Here is a 16,335-nt window from a genome sequence, read left to right as displayed (position 1 = left end):
CTGCTTTGGGAATTCCAATTTGGCGTTTATTACATCACTGGAAATTTACTCACAGGTCACCAATGCTCTTTTTACTTAAACATTTTCTCCATGTTTTGTTCTGTGTAGGTCCTCTAACTATGTCTTCAATTACACTAATATTTACCTCTGCCATGTCTAATCTGGTGTTAATCCCATTCACTGTTTTCATTACAAATATTGTTGTTTCCATCTCTGTAAGTTCAACTTGGGTCCTTTCCATATCTCCACATCTCCACTTAATTTGTTGAAAATATGGCATACTGTTATAATAACCTTCTTAAAAAATATTTACTTATTTTTGATAGAGACAGAGACAGAATGCGAGTGGGTTAGGGGCAGAGTGAGAGGGAGACACAGAATACGAAGCAGGCTCCAGGCTCTGAGCTGTCAGCACAGAGCCCGACACGCGGCTCAAACTCATGTGCGGTGAGATCATGACCCGAGCCAAAGTCGGATGCTCAACCAACTGAGCCACCCAGGTGCCCCATTATAATAACCTTTTTAATGTATTTTCCCTTCTAATTCAAACACCTGGGTCAGTTCTGGGTCTGTTTTAATTACATGTGCAATTCTCCCACAGTGGGTCATATTTTCCTGCTGTTCCTTATGCCTGACATTGCAAATTTTATCTTTTTGAGTATAGGATAGTTTTGTCTTCTTATAAATATTCTAGAGTTTTATTCTGTAACACAGTTAAATTCCTTATAAACACTCTGATCCTTTTAGGTCTTGTGTATTGATAATTTGTCAGACATGCTTGGAGCAGCTCTCTGTCTACAGCTAATCATTCCCTGCCACAGAGATGTGACCTTCCTGAGTGCTCTCTCCAGGGCCCCATGAGTTGAGTTTTCCAATATGGCTGGTGGGAGCAGGCAATGTCCCAGCCCTTTATAAGCATTCACTGCCTCCTCCAGTCCTTTCAGATGGTCCCTCTTCTGTCTCCAGCTAGTTTCTCCACACATCTGTGCTGATCTACATTCTGATGAGTAGTTGAAGGGGCCTTCCCATCGGCCTTCAGGGCTCTCTCGCTGTGTTCTATACTCCAGCTGCTTGCCCTTCTCAGACTCTTGTCCCATCCCCTTGACTCAGAGAGGCTGTGGGCTCACCCTCTTGTGCTACAACCCACTGATTCTCTCCAGGCAACAAGCTGAACAGCTATAAGGCACATCTTGTTTTATTCCGGTCTCTCCCGGATCACTGTCCTTTCCAGGGTCTCTGCTCATATGTTCGGCCTGGTTTGGTGTGGTTTGATTTGGTTGTTTTAGGCAGAAGGATCAACGGGGTTCCTGTCATTCCTGAAGAGGAGTGCTCTATACGATCACTTAAGATTGATGGTCATAGAAGGTGATGATTTTGAAGCAAAAGGTTCAACGAGTAAACTGTAGTTTGGTGCTTTCTATTAAATAATGTTTTATGTATTTCAGAAAGTTATTTGCAGCTTTTATCTGTCTGGACAAAGATCCCTGAAATAATAAAAATAGGTTAATAGAGACACTATAATACTAAAGTTATGTTAAGGTAGACTGCATGCTATGTGGTTATAGAGTTGCTTCGGTTTCTCAGTATCCCTCTTGTCATTCTTCAGTCTGCGCTGAGGAGAGGCCATTAATGAAACCTGTTTATTTTTGTGAAAGCTCAGTTACTAAAACGAGCTCCCATTAAAAAAAAAGTCCCCTGGTATTGTTTTGGTGGAGACATTAACTTCCTTTTCCAGATATGCAAGATAAGGTTTTTTATATTTCTAGCTATTGTGGTGTTTGCCAAATAAAAAGTCACCCAATGGCTGAGTCCAGTTACCCCGGAAATCAACTGATTAATTAATCAATTTTGTAATTCCATCACAAGCAAAGGGAACAAAGGGAAACTGAGTAGTTCCAAAGGGAGATGTGTAAAATCCCACCAGTGAGTTTGATCATATGCTTTAACAAGTAAATTGTAGCCAGATGTTGGGCCCATACCAAGGAATGCCTAAGAATGCAAAAATCAATATTAAGAATTGGGCCTTCTAAGTAACATAGGTCAAAGTAGCCTTACCCTGGCTTGAAGAGAAGGAAGATCCAGAAAAATTAAGAAAAAAAAAGAAAGCAGATTCAAGCATGAAGGTCTGTGGCCTTGTTCTGTGGCTCTTATGTGGAAGATGTCTGCATTTCATGCAATCATTAACCTGGTTCAAAGTTCTGGGTAGAAGCTGTTTCATTCTAAAGGTCATCTGCTTCTGGGGGTTTCTAAGAACCCTCCGCTTGAAGTCTCCAACACAGAAAGTCTTCCAAGAGTTGAGAATAAGCTTTCGCCTCTTTAATTGAGACACATAACCCAAGAATATCCTCTTGGAATTTTGCTATTTTAGTTGTTACTACTGCTTCAGAATATCCTTTACTCTGGGGTTTGGAAACTATCTTTTCCTGATGTTTCCTCCAGAAGTCCAGGTATCTGGGTTTTCGATGGTAAAAGTCTGCTTAGGAAGATGTTATGGAAAGGCTTTCTGTACCTATTGATACACTTGGGTGTATGGATGAGTATCTGCAACATCAGACCATGTCTGCTTGCACTTGTGTGGAACCTAGAATTGGAAATGATATTTACAAATACATGGGCCTGCTTATTACTAATTCATGAGCATAAAGTCAATGAGTCTTAGAGGCATTTGACCGTGTCATTAAAGCCAATGGCAGTATCTTAGGTCATGGAAGTTCTAAAATACCTGTGAGTTTTGCTGATTTGAATTTTAGAACTCCCTTGGTTCTTTCTTTCTTTCCCGGAGATTGGGGAGGATCTAGACAGTAAAGTTTATGAGCAAGTGGCAGGTAGTAACAGTCCCAATAAAATGGAATTTTCTGTAGTAATTCCCCAAGTTGGGAACACAAAAGCAAATAATTTTTTTTTTTTGCTACAATGAAAATTGAAGCATTTCAGAAAGGAAAGACGTCAGTCAATCCTAAAAATAATCAAACCATGTTCAAAAGACATATTGAAAGCCCACTTTAGAGGTCAGCTGTGTGAAATCTATTTGGAGATGAGCAAAGTGGTCCTGAAGTTTGGGCTCTTGCCCACGTCCCACATATACCCACCTTTACAATTCCCCCAGATTTCTGCTGCTGACAAATGAGACATGTGCTAGAGACTTCCCCATCAAAATTGGTAAAATTTCCCCATAAGTACTGACTGAGTACATTGGCCAGGTTTTCATCTCGTGTTGGGGAATTTTATATAAAAAGTTGTGCAAGCTTCTGTTTGATACTTTCCCACTTTGGACTTTTATCGCTTGCATTCTATAATAGTCTCCTTGCCCCTCTCCAAAGATTTAGTCTCTTGGTGAATTTTGAGGGTTGGAATCTCAAGGGGGGCTGCCTGTCTGACATGATAATCAGCCAACGTATTTCTTTCAGCCTCCATGTTACTGCCTTGTGTTTGAGCATCTACTGTTGTAACAGCCTTAGAGCACTCAGTCATTCTTTGTTTTTCTGGCCATTAATTGAGGTTCTTACTAAGGTCAAGAACTCTCTCTGTTTACAAAGTGTTCAAAAATCATGAACTATCCTCAGGGGTGCCTGGGTGGCTCAGTCAGTTAAGCATCTGACTTCAGCTCAGGTCACGATCTCACAGTTCATGAATTCGAGCCCCGCATCGGGCCCTATGCTCACAGCTCAGAGCCTGGAGCCTGCCTCAGACTTGGTGTCTCCCTCTCTCTGCCCTTCCCCTTTTCATGCTCTCAAAAATAAATAAACATTTTTTTTTAAATCATGAACCATCCTGAAAGCATAGCTATTTCCAGTATATATATTAACCTCCTTATCTCTATTCTGCCCATTGGGCAGATTTTGCCTCTGAAATGTTGCCTCTGAAAAAAGGGGTCTTTTTCTAGAGGTGAGGTGAGATTTGCTTCAGCTATACTCCTCTGATATTTTCCTGTTTCAATCCTCAGATAAGACCCATCAACAACCAAGAGTGAGTCTGCAGTTTCTAAAAGGGTTTCTAATAAATCTATCAGGGGTATGGATAGTTCACAAACAGAGATTAGGGAGTCATGAGTTTCCCTTTCCTCAAACTATTGAAAGAAAAGTAGAATTCAAAGGATTAATGAATGGAAATATGTGAGGAAATGGAAAAAGTAATAGGATTTCATGGGATATAAGCCTACTAGCTAAGAAATATTGTGCATTCTTAGTGTGCAGCAAGGATTGTATGCCATGACAGACCAACAAAATTAAAGGTGACCCCAAAGTCAAGTCAGCAAAGCCTTTACTGGCCCCGCTGTTATGGCCATTGTTCAGAGACTATGTGGATAGGATTTTTCACAGAGTCAAGAGAAACAGTGTAGGAAGCTTTTGGCTACTGATGATTCCCATGAAGCTGAATCACAATATGAAGGGCTTGTCTCTTACATAAAAATATATAGAAATGATTAAGCAGGCACAGAGTAGGAGGTTGACAAAGGGCTAATTTTGAATTATAGACAATCTGTTAATGTGTAGTGTTCTGGGAGAGATCTGGTTACCAAGGACTTGGTGAAATCATATCATGGCATGACAATTTCAGAAAAGTTGGGAACCCACTGTCTGTAGTAACAAGTGAGACCCAGAAAACTCCTTAATTGTGTCTTAGTTACTGGCCTGGACAAGTTCTGAAGGTCTTATAGCCTGTTATAAGTAAGAGATTTACCTCCTTAGGATAAATCATGCCCTAGGTAATGGAGGTTACCATAGTAAAATTGTAGCTTCTCTTTAGAAAGCTGCCCTTTCTGAGCTAAAACGGTAAGTAGATAGATGGAATGTATCTTAAAGCTTATCAACTTAGTACATTTTTCAAACACAACAAAAGGCCATCTACATAGTAGATAAGACTAGAATCAAAGGGAAATTTCAGGTCCTTAAGGACACGGCTGAGGAAAAGTAGGTCACGCCTCCATAAATCCTTGGAGCGTTAACAGTGTAGTTACATTGTTGACTTTCCCAAGAGAAGCAAGCAAATATTTACTATGTTGATATAAGGAAACATGAAAGAAAATACATACAATGTACAACTATAAAATATAAATTCTCAGTAGGCACCAAGGTCAAACTAGTATCTGGGTTTGGTACTCGAGGGCCGGAGAGAATGACTAGTCTATCTGTGGTTCTGAGATCCTGAACAAGTCCACATCCCTGCACCATATTGATTTTTGCTTGCTTATCTATATTTGGTTTGGTTTCTGCTCATTCCTGCTGCTGTTGCCTGCACTGTTTTACCAGGAGGCCTAGGGTGTTACAAGAACTGGTACAAGGTGTGACGAGTCCTTCTCTATTAGACTGTCTATTGGCTTTAGTCCTTCTTTAGCTTCTGATGTAAGAGGACATTATATTTGGGTGGAAGATCACTCCATCTTATCGTTTTTCTTTCTTAGCTTCTACAGGTCTGTTCTTTCACCAATATTCTTTCTGTTTATAGTATCTACACACATCTTTAATAAGTCTTACTCCTTATGGCTTCTTTTTTTAAATTGAGATCTAATTCACATATCATAAAACTCATCATTTCAAAGTGTGAAATTCAATGTTTTTTTAATATATTCCCTACACGCTGCGACCATCACTAACATCTAATTCCATATATCATATATGTATGATTTACATATATTTTCTCATGCTGTGAATTTTTTTCACTTCCTTTCCCAACAAGTTCACAGACACACACAAAAGACATCCATAGTCTGTAAATCTTCCCCATAATATAAGTGCTTAAGTCTTCAGAAATTGTAGAAGCTTAAATCTTTCGTAAAATATCATTGTAATGTTCATTCATCAAAATAATAGCAACTCTTCTTTGTGAAATGTCTACTCTCATCTAAGTGTTAGCATTAAAATAAAGGTTGGGGTGCCTGGGTGGCTCATTTGGTTAAGCATCCAACTCTTGATTTCATCTTGGGACATGATTTCATGGTTCACAGGATCAAGCCCCACATCAGGTTCTGCACTGACAGCATGGAGGCATCTTGGGATTCTCTGTCTCTCCAAAATAAATAAACAAACTTTTTTTTTTTTTTTTTTTTTTTTTTTTTTTTTTTTTTTTTTTTTTTGCTAAAGGTTACAAGCCCCTGGGTGGCTCAATTAAGTGTCTGACTTTGGCTCAGGTCATGATCTCGTGGTTCGTGAGCTCGAGCCCAGCATCGGACCCTGTGCTGACAGCTTGGAGCCTGGAGCCTGCTTCGGATTCTGTGTCTCCCTCTCTCTGCCCCTCCTCCACTCACAAGTCCCTCTGTCTCTCTCAAAAATAAACATTAAAAAATTGTTTTGAAAAATGAAGGTTAAGAGAGGTGAGGTTTAAAATAAAAAATTTGCATGCTAAACAAATAAGTGGCCAATTATCAGACCATCTAACTAAACAAATACCACAGATTCATAGTTCAGTTCATTGAAACCTGTAAAGCCATAGGAAAGACTAAAGCATTCTAATAACTTCCCCTTCTGCTTAGTGAAGATTTTGAGAAGCAATTATTCTTATGCCTAATGAGTGACACCATAAAACCAACCGAGTCCTACGTCAGGTACTAAACTCATCCCACGGTTAGTCTGAGCTAAGAACCACCAACACCTCTAAATTAGGTTGAAAGACTCAACTCTGAGGCCAGATGGGAGGACACTTGGACATCGTGGAGAAAGATGTGGACCTTTGCTTCTGAGAAGTAAAAGGTCACCTCTTTTTACATGTCGGTTTTGCTCCCCAAAAGTCATTTGTAAGTTGTGCTGTTCTCAACCACATCCATTCTGTGTGTACCAGAAGTTTTGTTATTTAAAGATACATTACGTTAATCCTTTAAAAAACGAAGAACTCTGTGAATAGCAGTTGCTCTCCAGTTAATCTGTACCGTAAATTTGGATTTTTAAATACTGCAGTCTCTTAAAATAGGGCACACCTTGCAATACAGATTATTCTGCAAAGATAGAAACAGGGAATCAGCATGTTCCAGGGTGTAGCTTTGGTTCCTGCACTTCGAGGAATGTGTTAGGTCTGGAAAGGATCCAGAGATGAGCAGCCACAATGATGAAGTTAATGGAAGACTAAGGCCGTTGAGAAAACATTAGCGGATTCGAGCTTATTTGACTTGGAACAGAGAAGGCTCAAGTCCCACTTGTTCCCTATCTTTAAGAATATACAATGTAGGGAAAGGGCTTACAGTAATATATGAAGTAAACAAACAGAATATACAATATGACTCTGGCTATGTAAGAGTAAATATAAATACGAACAAAAAGTACAAAGAAAAAACAATGACGAAAGCAGAGGATACGTTGATGAGGTTATGGATAAAACGTATTTCTGTTTCACACTTCTTTTAATGCTGTTATAATGTTACGTTGTAACATACACTATTATAATATAATTGTATGTTATAATGCGTATGGTAATAGCACATAATGTCACATGAAATTTAGTGGGGGCAGCTTAGATAAGTGTGTATGGCAGCCATGGACAAACAGAGGAGAAAGAGGACACAGAAAGATCTTCCTCGCTTCGCAGAGCACGTCCCCTCCTGACTCATCCACAGCTGCTTCCGTCCCATTAACCCCAAGGACCCCAACATTGTCTCCCTTGGGTTAGCTGGGGACATCGTGCGTTTTCAGTCCTTGACTGATTCAAGAAAGATTAGTTGACCGCTTCCTGTATACCGGGCTGGGGATGCGCGGGAGCAAAATGCCATCATCCCTACCTTCACTGAACTTATTATATTTGGAGCACGGTAAGTGCGGAGAGAGGAGCCAAAGAGGAGGCAGATGGAGACATTAGAGAAGGTGCTGAACCCGTATCTGTGAGCTTAAGGAAGGGTTTCCGGTAGAAATGTCACTGAGGCTGGGTGAGGGGATATGTCGGGATGGGAGGCCCGCAAAAGGTGGAAGGAAGAAAGACTGGAATGCTCACGAACCGGAGTTGAAAAAGGAGAGACTAGTGACACGGCCGGAGAAGTGGGCAAGCGACAGGTGGGGCGGGGGCCTGATGGTGTGGGGTACCCGTCACACCAACGATCTCGACGTTTGTCCTGTACCAGCTCTGGGAGGCTTCTGAGCAGGCGAGGGACGTGGTGAAGCTGCCTTTCGGGGGGACAGACCTGGTGGCTAAGTCCAGAAGAGACTGGAGGAGAGAAACGCAGGGGACGGGGAGGCAGATGAAAAGGTCATTCCAGCCAGAGCAGCAAAAGTGATTTCAGCAGTGGTGCTGGAGAGAAGGGGGAAGACCAGAGAGGGACCTGAGAGGTGGAAACTGAGTTTGGGGAATGAATGGTCGGTTGGGGAGAAAGAGTCCCTGAGAGGAGATGCACACTGTGCAGAGCCTCAAGGAGAGAACCGGAGGCAAGAAGGGAGACACGAAGCACAGGTCAGCCCTCTGGAAGTTGGCGCATGAAGGAGCTGGAGGTGTGGGCAGACGAGATCGGGGTGCTAAGCAAAGGGTAGGGCATAGAGGTCCTGGTTTCACAGCAGGTTGCTAGAACCTTATCCTACGTAAGGGACAAACGGAAGGAGTTTTGAAGCAATGCAATCATATGTTCCGATGTGCACCTCTCAGAGGCTGCTGACACTTTCTCTTTCTACAGACAGTCAAACACAAAGGTACAGGTTAAAATCATAGCATGTTTTAAAAATATGGCAAAGAACTTCTTAGTTCTGGGAGTTTATGGTGAGGAGATACAGTAGTATGAAATAGCTTTTTTTAGAACTTCGTGTTGTCGTCATAGTCAGTGGGTAACAGGTGCAGGTGCTTCAAAATTCTGAAAGTACGAGATCGAAGTCGATGAAAAGTGAGTCTTCCTTCGATGCCCAGAGCCCATCATTGCTTCTGGTTTCTTATGAATCCTCCCAAAGAATAGTCAGCCTTTCCCTCCTTCTCTGTCAACTTCCTTCCTTCTCTCCCTCCCTCTATCCCTCTCTTCCTCTCCCTCTTTCTCAGTGTGTCTCCCTGTTTCCTCTCTCTCTTTCTCTCTCTCTCTCTCTCTCTCTCTCACACACACACACATTTCTTACACAGATGGTAACACACCAAATACGCTGCTCCATTGCCTCTCCCATATAGCATTCCTTGGAGATCTTTCCCTACCAGTACATACGAGCAACTTCTTTCTTTTCAACAGGTGCTTCATTTCCTCACATGTAGATGTATCATAAGTTATTTAATCAGCTTCCCGTTTTCCTACTGATGGACTCCTAGTCTGATGACACTCTTCTGCTACCCTAAAAAAGTGCTGCAGTAAATATCATCGCACATGGGTCATTTTGCGTAAGCACGAGGATGCGTGTAGAATAAATTCCTAGAAATCGGAACTATTGAACTCTTGGTTCCTACAACGGTATGCATATTTGTAATGTTCGTGCATATTGCTTATTTGTCCTTTATAAGGAAGGTAAAACTACACACTCCCCAAAGCAATTTAGTGCTTGTCTGTCTACATCATTGCAGAGACCTTGTGATACCAAACTTCTTGAGCATTGTCCGTTTCATAAGGGAAAAAATGTTACTTTGTCTTAGATTTAATTTGACTATTTCTTAAAAGGGAGGTTGAACATGTTTTCCTCTGTTTAAAAGCCACTTGAGTTTTTTCACTGTGACAGATCGTATCTCTGGCCCCTTTTTCCAACAGGCTGTTGATAACTTTCTTACAGATTTGTAGGAGCTCTTTATGTATGAAAGAAATGAAGCTCTTTGTGAAATGAGTTGCAGTATTTTTTCATTTTTATTTTTCTTCTATTTGTGATACCTTTGCCATGTATAATTTTCTTTAGTTTTATGTAGCCAAACTTATCAGACTTTTTCTTTTATCAAACTTTGTTATCAAACTTTTTTTTTAATGAATAGTTTTGTTATCAAACTTTTTTAATGAATAGCTGATGGGGATTTGGGATTACATTTCTAGTGTTATCTGTGCCAAGATTATTTTTAAAAAGATTATTTCATGTTGTCTTCTAACAACTTCTATAATTTTGTTCTTGGATGTAAAAGTTGTTTTCATCAGGAACTTACTTGGATGTAAGATAGGAAATCCAATTTTAGGTTTTTTTCCAGATGTTGGATATGATTACTCCAAGGCCATATTTATTTTCCCAGCTGATTTAAAAGCCTACCTGTCTAACATGTGAAGTAACTAGAGTGGGCTTATTTTGGTTTCATTGACCTATCCATTTATACAGTAGACCGTATTATTTTGAATAAAGGAAGTATGCCCCTCCTTATTCTTTTATTTCAAAATTTCCTAGCTACATTTGTGTGTTTATTTTTCCACAGAAACTTTAAAATCAGCTTATCTGGCTCCCAAGAAAACACCCATGATGAATTCTATTTCAATCTCATTAAATTTATAGATGAACCTAGAGAGAACTAAGGCTGTATGATATTCAGTCTTTCGATTTGAAACGAACTAAACTTCTATTTGTACAAAACTGGTTTTGAGTCTTTCAGGGCAGCTTTAAAATATTTTTCCTGTAGATCATGTTCAACGGTTGTTAAAATTGTATCCATGCATTTCACCTTTCTGCCCACTGTTTTAAGTGAGGCCTCTTCATCCGCTGTATCTCTGTTGGTTTTTGTCTGTATGCACAGAGACTGCTGATGCTTGCGTATCAGTCTTGTACCCAGCACCTTACCTGTGGTTTTTCGTTGGCTTTCCTGGGTGTTTCAGTTAACAATCATATCATGCACAAATACAGATAATTTTATCTCGTCTTTGCAATGGTTACACCCCTTAGCTCACTCTCTCACTCTCTTCTGTCATATATCTTTGGCTAGCATTTTTGAAACAATGCTAAGTACCAGTCAGGATAGGCAGATACACTTTTTGATTATTCTTCACTTTAATGGAATATATACCTGGCAAGCACGTTGCAGCCTTTTGGGTTGATACGTATGAACTGATATAAATATTCATTCCTTATTCCTCTTTTAATCAAGAATGTACATCGAGGGGCGCCTGGGTGGCTCAGTCAGTTGAGCATCCAACTTCGGCTCAGGTCGTGGTCTCACGGTTCATGAGTTCGAGCCCCGAGTCGGGCTCTGTGCCGACAGCTCAGAGCCCAGAGCCTGCTTCGGGTTCTATGTCCCCTTCTTTCTCTGTCCGTTCACACACACTCTCTCTCTCTCTCTCTCAAAAATAAATAAACATTAAAAAAAAATTTAAAAAAAGAATGTACATTGAATGTCAGCAAAAGCCTTCTCTGCGTGTTTGGAAATGATCTCACCATTCTTCTCCTTAAATCTGAATTTAGATTTGAATTTGTGAAATAACTCCATTTTATTTATTTTTTTATGGTGCTGCTGAATTGTATTTCCTTTTTTTTTTTTTTAAGACTCTATTTTTAAATAACCTCTACACCCAACTCAGGGCTCAAACCCACAACCCTGAGATCAGATGTTACACGCTCCACTGACTGAGCCAGCCAGGCGCCCCTGGATTATGCTTATAATCTTGTTCATCTATAAAGATTATTACATCTGTAGCTTTCTTCAATCTCCTGTTTGCACTAAGGTTGACAAGATAAGGCTAACTACATAAAAAAGAATTCAGAAGCTGCCCATTTTTTTTCCTTTTCAGTTATTTTACAATACCTCAGTAAAGTTGGAATTATAGACTTCTTAAGTGTTTGGTGGAATTTCCCTTTGAAACAATCTGGGCCTAATACTTTCCTGTTTTCTTTTTTTGTTTTTTGTTTGTTTGTTTGTTTTGTTGTGTTTTGTTTTCGAAAAGTAGCTCTTGATAGCTTTCCATATTTCACCTACAATAACTGATCTCTTTAAATGTTTCCCTTTTGGAGGGTCAGTTTCGGTAAAACATGTTTTAGGGTCTGAAATTATTTAGGCAGAAATAAGGAAAGTAACTTGTCATGATTCCTTAATTTCTTCTTGCCCATCATTATCAACTATTATTTTATGCATTTGTCTTTCTTGCTGTTTATCTTAACTGATAGGCCAACAGTGCATCTATACTTTTGCTCCTTTTTTATTTCAAAGATCTAGACTTTAAATCTATTTATCACTTCTATCAGCTTTTGCTTTCTGTTCTTTATTAACTCCTTTCTTCAGCTCACTTTATTATTATTTTTCTTCTTCTTCAGGTGCAGTCGCCATTCATTATTTTTATCTTCCTTTGATGTCACTGCATGTATTTAACACCATGGATATTGCTCAAGTCTGCAACTTCTTGTTCCGTAATTTCTGTGTGGAATTTATTTTCCTTAATGTTCAGATATCCTTTGGTTTCAGTATTTATTTTTTCTTTTCCTCAACAGCTGCTTATAAAGGATATATTTTGTCATTATCGTCATGGGTTTATTACTGTTTTATTCTTCATTTACAGAGGATAATGAGTTCTCTTTGAAAAAAAAATTTTTAATGTTTTATTTATTTTTGAGAGAGAGAGAGAGAGAGAGAGAGTACGAGCGGGGCAGGGGCAGAGAGAGAGGGAGACACAGAATCCGAAGGAGGTTCCAGGCTCTGAGCTGTCAGCACAGAGCCCCACGCAGGTCTCAAACTCCTGAGATGCGAGATCATGACCTGAGCTGAAGTCGGATGCTTAATCGACTGACCCTCCCAGGGGCCCGATTTCTCCTTTTTTTAATGTCTGATTTGTTTCATTATGATTCGAGAATATTATATACAATTTCCACTCTTGGAAATTATCATGATTTTTTGTGTGAAATTTTGTGAAAATTTTAGTGACACGGGAAAAGAAGATATATTCTATTTTATGGGTATAGTTTTGATTGATTTCTCTTAGCTATCCCTTACTAAATGTTACTTTGTGTCTGTTTGATCTGGGAAGAACTGAGAGAATGAATCAAAGTATGCTTTTACCCATAAATTTGTCTGTTTCTCCCAGCATTTATGTTTACATGTGTATTCATTTGTTTATCTTTGAACAAAGTTGTTGCTATTTTGTTAGGCACAGGTGTTCCGGGCTGCCTTCCTTGTCAATTGTACTCTTTACTATTTCAAGTGCATACATTTACCTGGTTTAATGCTCTTTGCCCTAAGTCTGATATGAAATCATGACTTCCAGATTTATTTCTGTCTGCATTTACTAAGAATTTACTTCTTTTATTTGAAGCATTTTAAAAAAAATTTTTCTTTCTTTTACTTATATCTCTTGAATGCATTCTTTCCCACATGGATCTGAATGTTGCCGTTAAGCCCAAGACCAGTAGGAATGTTTTATTCTTAGGAGGATTTTTGCTTAAGAATTTTTGCCAAAGAATTCTTTTGGTTTTTTTTTTGATCCAATAAACTTACTAGGCTATTTCGAGTCTGTCAACTTGTGTCAATTTCTCTTGAAATTCCTCTTCTCCTTTCAATTTGTCGATTTTAGTTTTCTTTTATTTATGGAATATCTTCTTGTCTTATATCTTTAAGTATTTTTCTATTATTTTGGTTTAATCCCTTAGGGACCCCAATTATTCATATGTTGGATATCATGTGTCTTTCAGCCCTATGTTTCTTATCCATTATTATGGTTTTTAGCATTGTATATTATTATCCTTTGTGTTACTTCCAATAAAATATTCATGATGATGGTTTTATTTTTCTTTTTATTTCTTTCCTAAAGCTCTCACAGTGCATCTTTGTCTTTCACGTCGCCACTTCTGCCCTCAGCTCTTGTATCTCTTCTGTCTGCTCCAGTTTTATACAGGTTATTGCTTAGGTTATTTCATTCTTGTTTTTGCTGTTATTTTTAAATCCATGGACTTTTTGGTCCCAATTTTAGTCTGCTTTATTTTTTTCTCTGCCATTTGTTTTTCCCTTTGGCATGTATCCTTTTTTTCTTATAACGTGTTTATGAGGAATTTGTTGTATTCTAATTTGCTGATGCCTGCAACCCCAGACCAGTTCATTATAGAAGGGACGAGGCAGGACTCTCTTACAGGCTTGTTGCAATTCTCTTTAGAACACATCATGAGTTCTTCCGGCTTTTGATTCTCCCCCTACGATAGAGATCTATAACAAACCGTTTCCTGAAAATATGGCAAGTCTTTGCCATTGTTTTCATTCATTGTCATCTTCCTTGATTTTCTTTTATGCAGATAATTTGGAGAAGCTCCTTTTCCCAGGAGACAAGACTGTTGGATTCACCTCTCCAAGTGTTCCTTATGCTTTGGAAAAGCACGCTGTGCTAGCAATCTGTACTTACGGTGTCCTTGCTTCACGTATTTCTGAATGTGTCCCTGACCTCTCTTTTATACACTGTGGTTTAGGTTAGTGTATCTCAGATTTCACCAAAGTTGGGGTGTCTGTGTGTTTTCCTTTTTCTCCTTTTCTGCCCTTGTGTGATTTCTTAAAGGAAAGGAAGCAATGCCTTCTCTACTCCACAGTCTGATGTGGGGAAGTCCCCTTCCCACCTGACATAGATCTTCTACAAACCAGTTTCCTAACTTAGAGAATGACTCTTTCACTGAACAAACACATAGTTAGAACATACTGAATATTAGGTGTTGTGCAGGTGCTAGGGACATAACCCGCCGAGATATAAAAGCTAGTCTCTCAGTGCCTCTGATGGGAGTCAGGGATTACTGGGTGGGTGTGCTTGTAGCTGGTAAAGCCTGAAATGACAAGAGATCTTTGGACTGGTGGTTAAAGCCATACCCCATCGAAGCCAACAGCTGAACTTCAGCAAATCCATATATGATCAAAATCCTGTCCTCGAGCCAGCAATTTACTTTGGTTTGAAATCTAAACCCCAGGCAACAGCTGTTTCTGACCCTCCCCTTAGCGTGGAGTCTTTCTCACAAATGGCCCTCACAGCTGGGAGTTGAAAACAGTCTCTTCTTTCAAACCAGTTGTTCCCTAAAGCATTTGTCCCGTCTGCCCAGGATTTTCCAGAGTCGGGACCAGTATTGCTGGAGTCGGTCCATGGTTACGTACTGACGCACAGGCCAGCTGCCAGCCCAGGGCCAGCCGTGGATCTGAGGCCCGTCCCGCATGTATCCACTTCCTTGCAGCTGTCCTCACTAGGGCCCAGCAGGCCCCCGGGCAGAATTCTCCTCTGTGTTGAAAACAAAGCTTGTTCCACACAGTGGGAACACACTCTAGGCTATCTGCTTTCTTGTGTACGATTCTGAGAGCAGGGAAATACACACAGGTCCGAACAGATGATGTGAAATTGATTTCTCGTTAAGGTAAAAAGGTTAAAATCAGACAACAAAATACCATGTTGTTTTTTTTTTTTTTTTTTACCAAATATTTGTTTATTTAAGGCTCTGGAAGAGCTGGGTAAACATTCTCAAACATTCTCAAACAGTCTTCTATCAGTATTCCTATAGTGGCTGAATCGCTGGAAGTCACAAACATTCCCATGTCAGTTAGCTCAGGTGGAAAAAGAACAATGCAAAGGGTATCACGCGAGTGTTTTTGGACAGTCAGCTCTTTCAACACGAAGGGCGAGAGAGGTTCTTGATTAGGCAAGCCCTGGTAATTAAGGGCGACCTTCGCAGAGGGAAATGTATTGGCAACGCTATTTTGACTCCAGTGTAATTTGATGAGACCCATAGAGTAATAAGCATGTTTTTCTTTGATGCACGTGGTTTCTTCCAGACTCTCACGAACGATTATTTTTAGAATGGTAATCAATCTCGAAGCCTCTTTAAAGTTAAACCAGTGTAAAGGAGACTCCCTATACGCCTTTTTTCAGCTAAAGAAACAAATAAATCCCAAGGCATTGGAAAGAGCCACAAAAATACGTGAATGTGCTTGTAAACAAACGTAAACGTGCGCAACCAAAAGACAAAATATTCGGAAGGTTCTTAAAAGTTGCTAAAGCTCACAGGAGTACATAATTTGATGCAAAGTATTCTTGCTGACATCTAGTTAGCTTAGGACCTTGGGAACCAAGTGAGGAGCCTAGCCCGTAAACAAACTACTAATCATTTTTGAAAGAGCAAGTATAACTTTTGCAAACTGCACACACCCTTGTGATTCCACATCTTTTGTTCACGTTGCTGGAAGAAAAGTAAACAGCATCCTCTTGATAATAACGTCTTCAGAAACCATCAACAAGGACGTCATCCTTTTTTCATGCAAAATCTTAAGAATTGTTTTCTCCCCGTACATGAGAAAGCGTGTAAGATAACGCTTTGCATTTGATCGGACTCTCAAATGGTAATGCACGTTACTAAGGCAGTGATGTGGGTGGGGGAAGGACTCCGATTCACTCCGGCTTTGCAGGCAGGAGAGCCTTACTTAATACATGGTTCTTAGGGAGACTTGACTGTTGATCATGAAATAGTAGATGAGCTTCAAGCTCCACCTGGAAGCAGAAAACGGAAGCCCTCATCCTGGAAGCAGATGGCCCTGGGGGTCTCCACCCGGTGG

This window comes from Panthera uncia (assembly GCF_023721935.1).
Source record: "Panthera uncia isolate 11264 chromosome B2 unlocalized genomic scaffold, Puncia_PCG_1.0 HiC_scaffold_24, whole genome shotgun sequence".
Classification (NCBI taxonomy): domain Eukaryota; kingdom Metazoa; phylum Chordata; class Mammalia; order Carnivora; family Felidae; genus Panthera; species Panthera uncia.
This window is presented reverse-complemented; position numbering follows the sequence as displayed.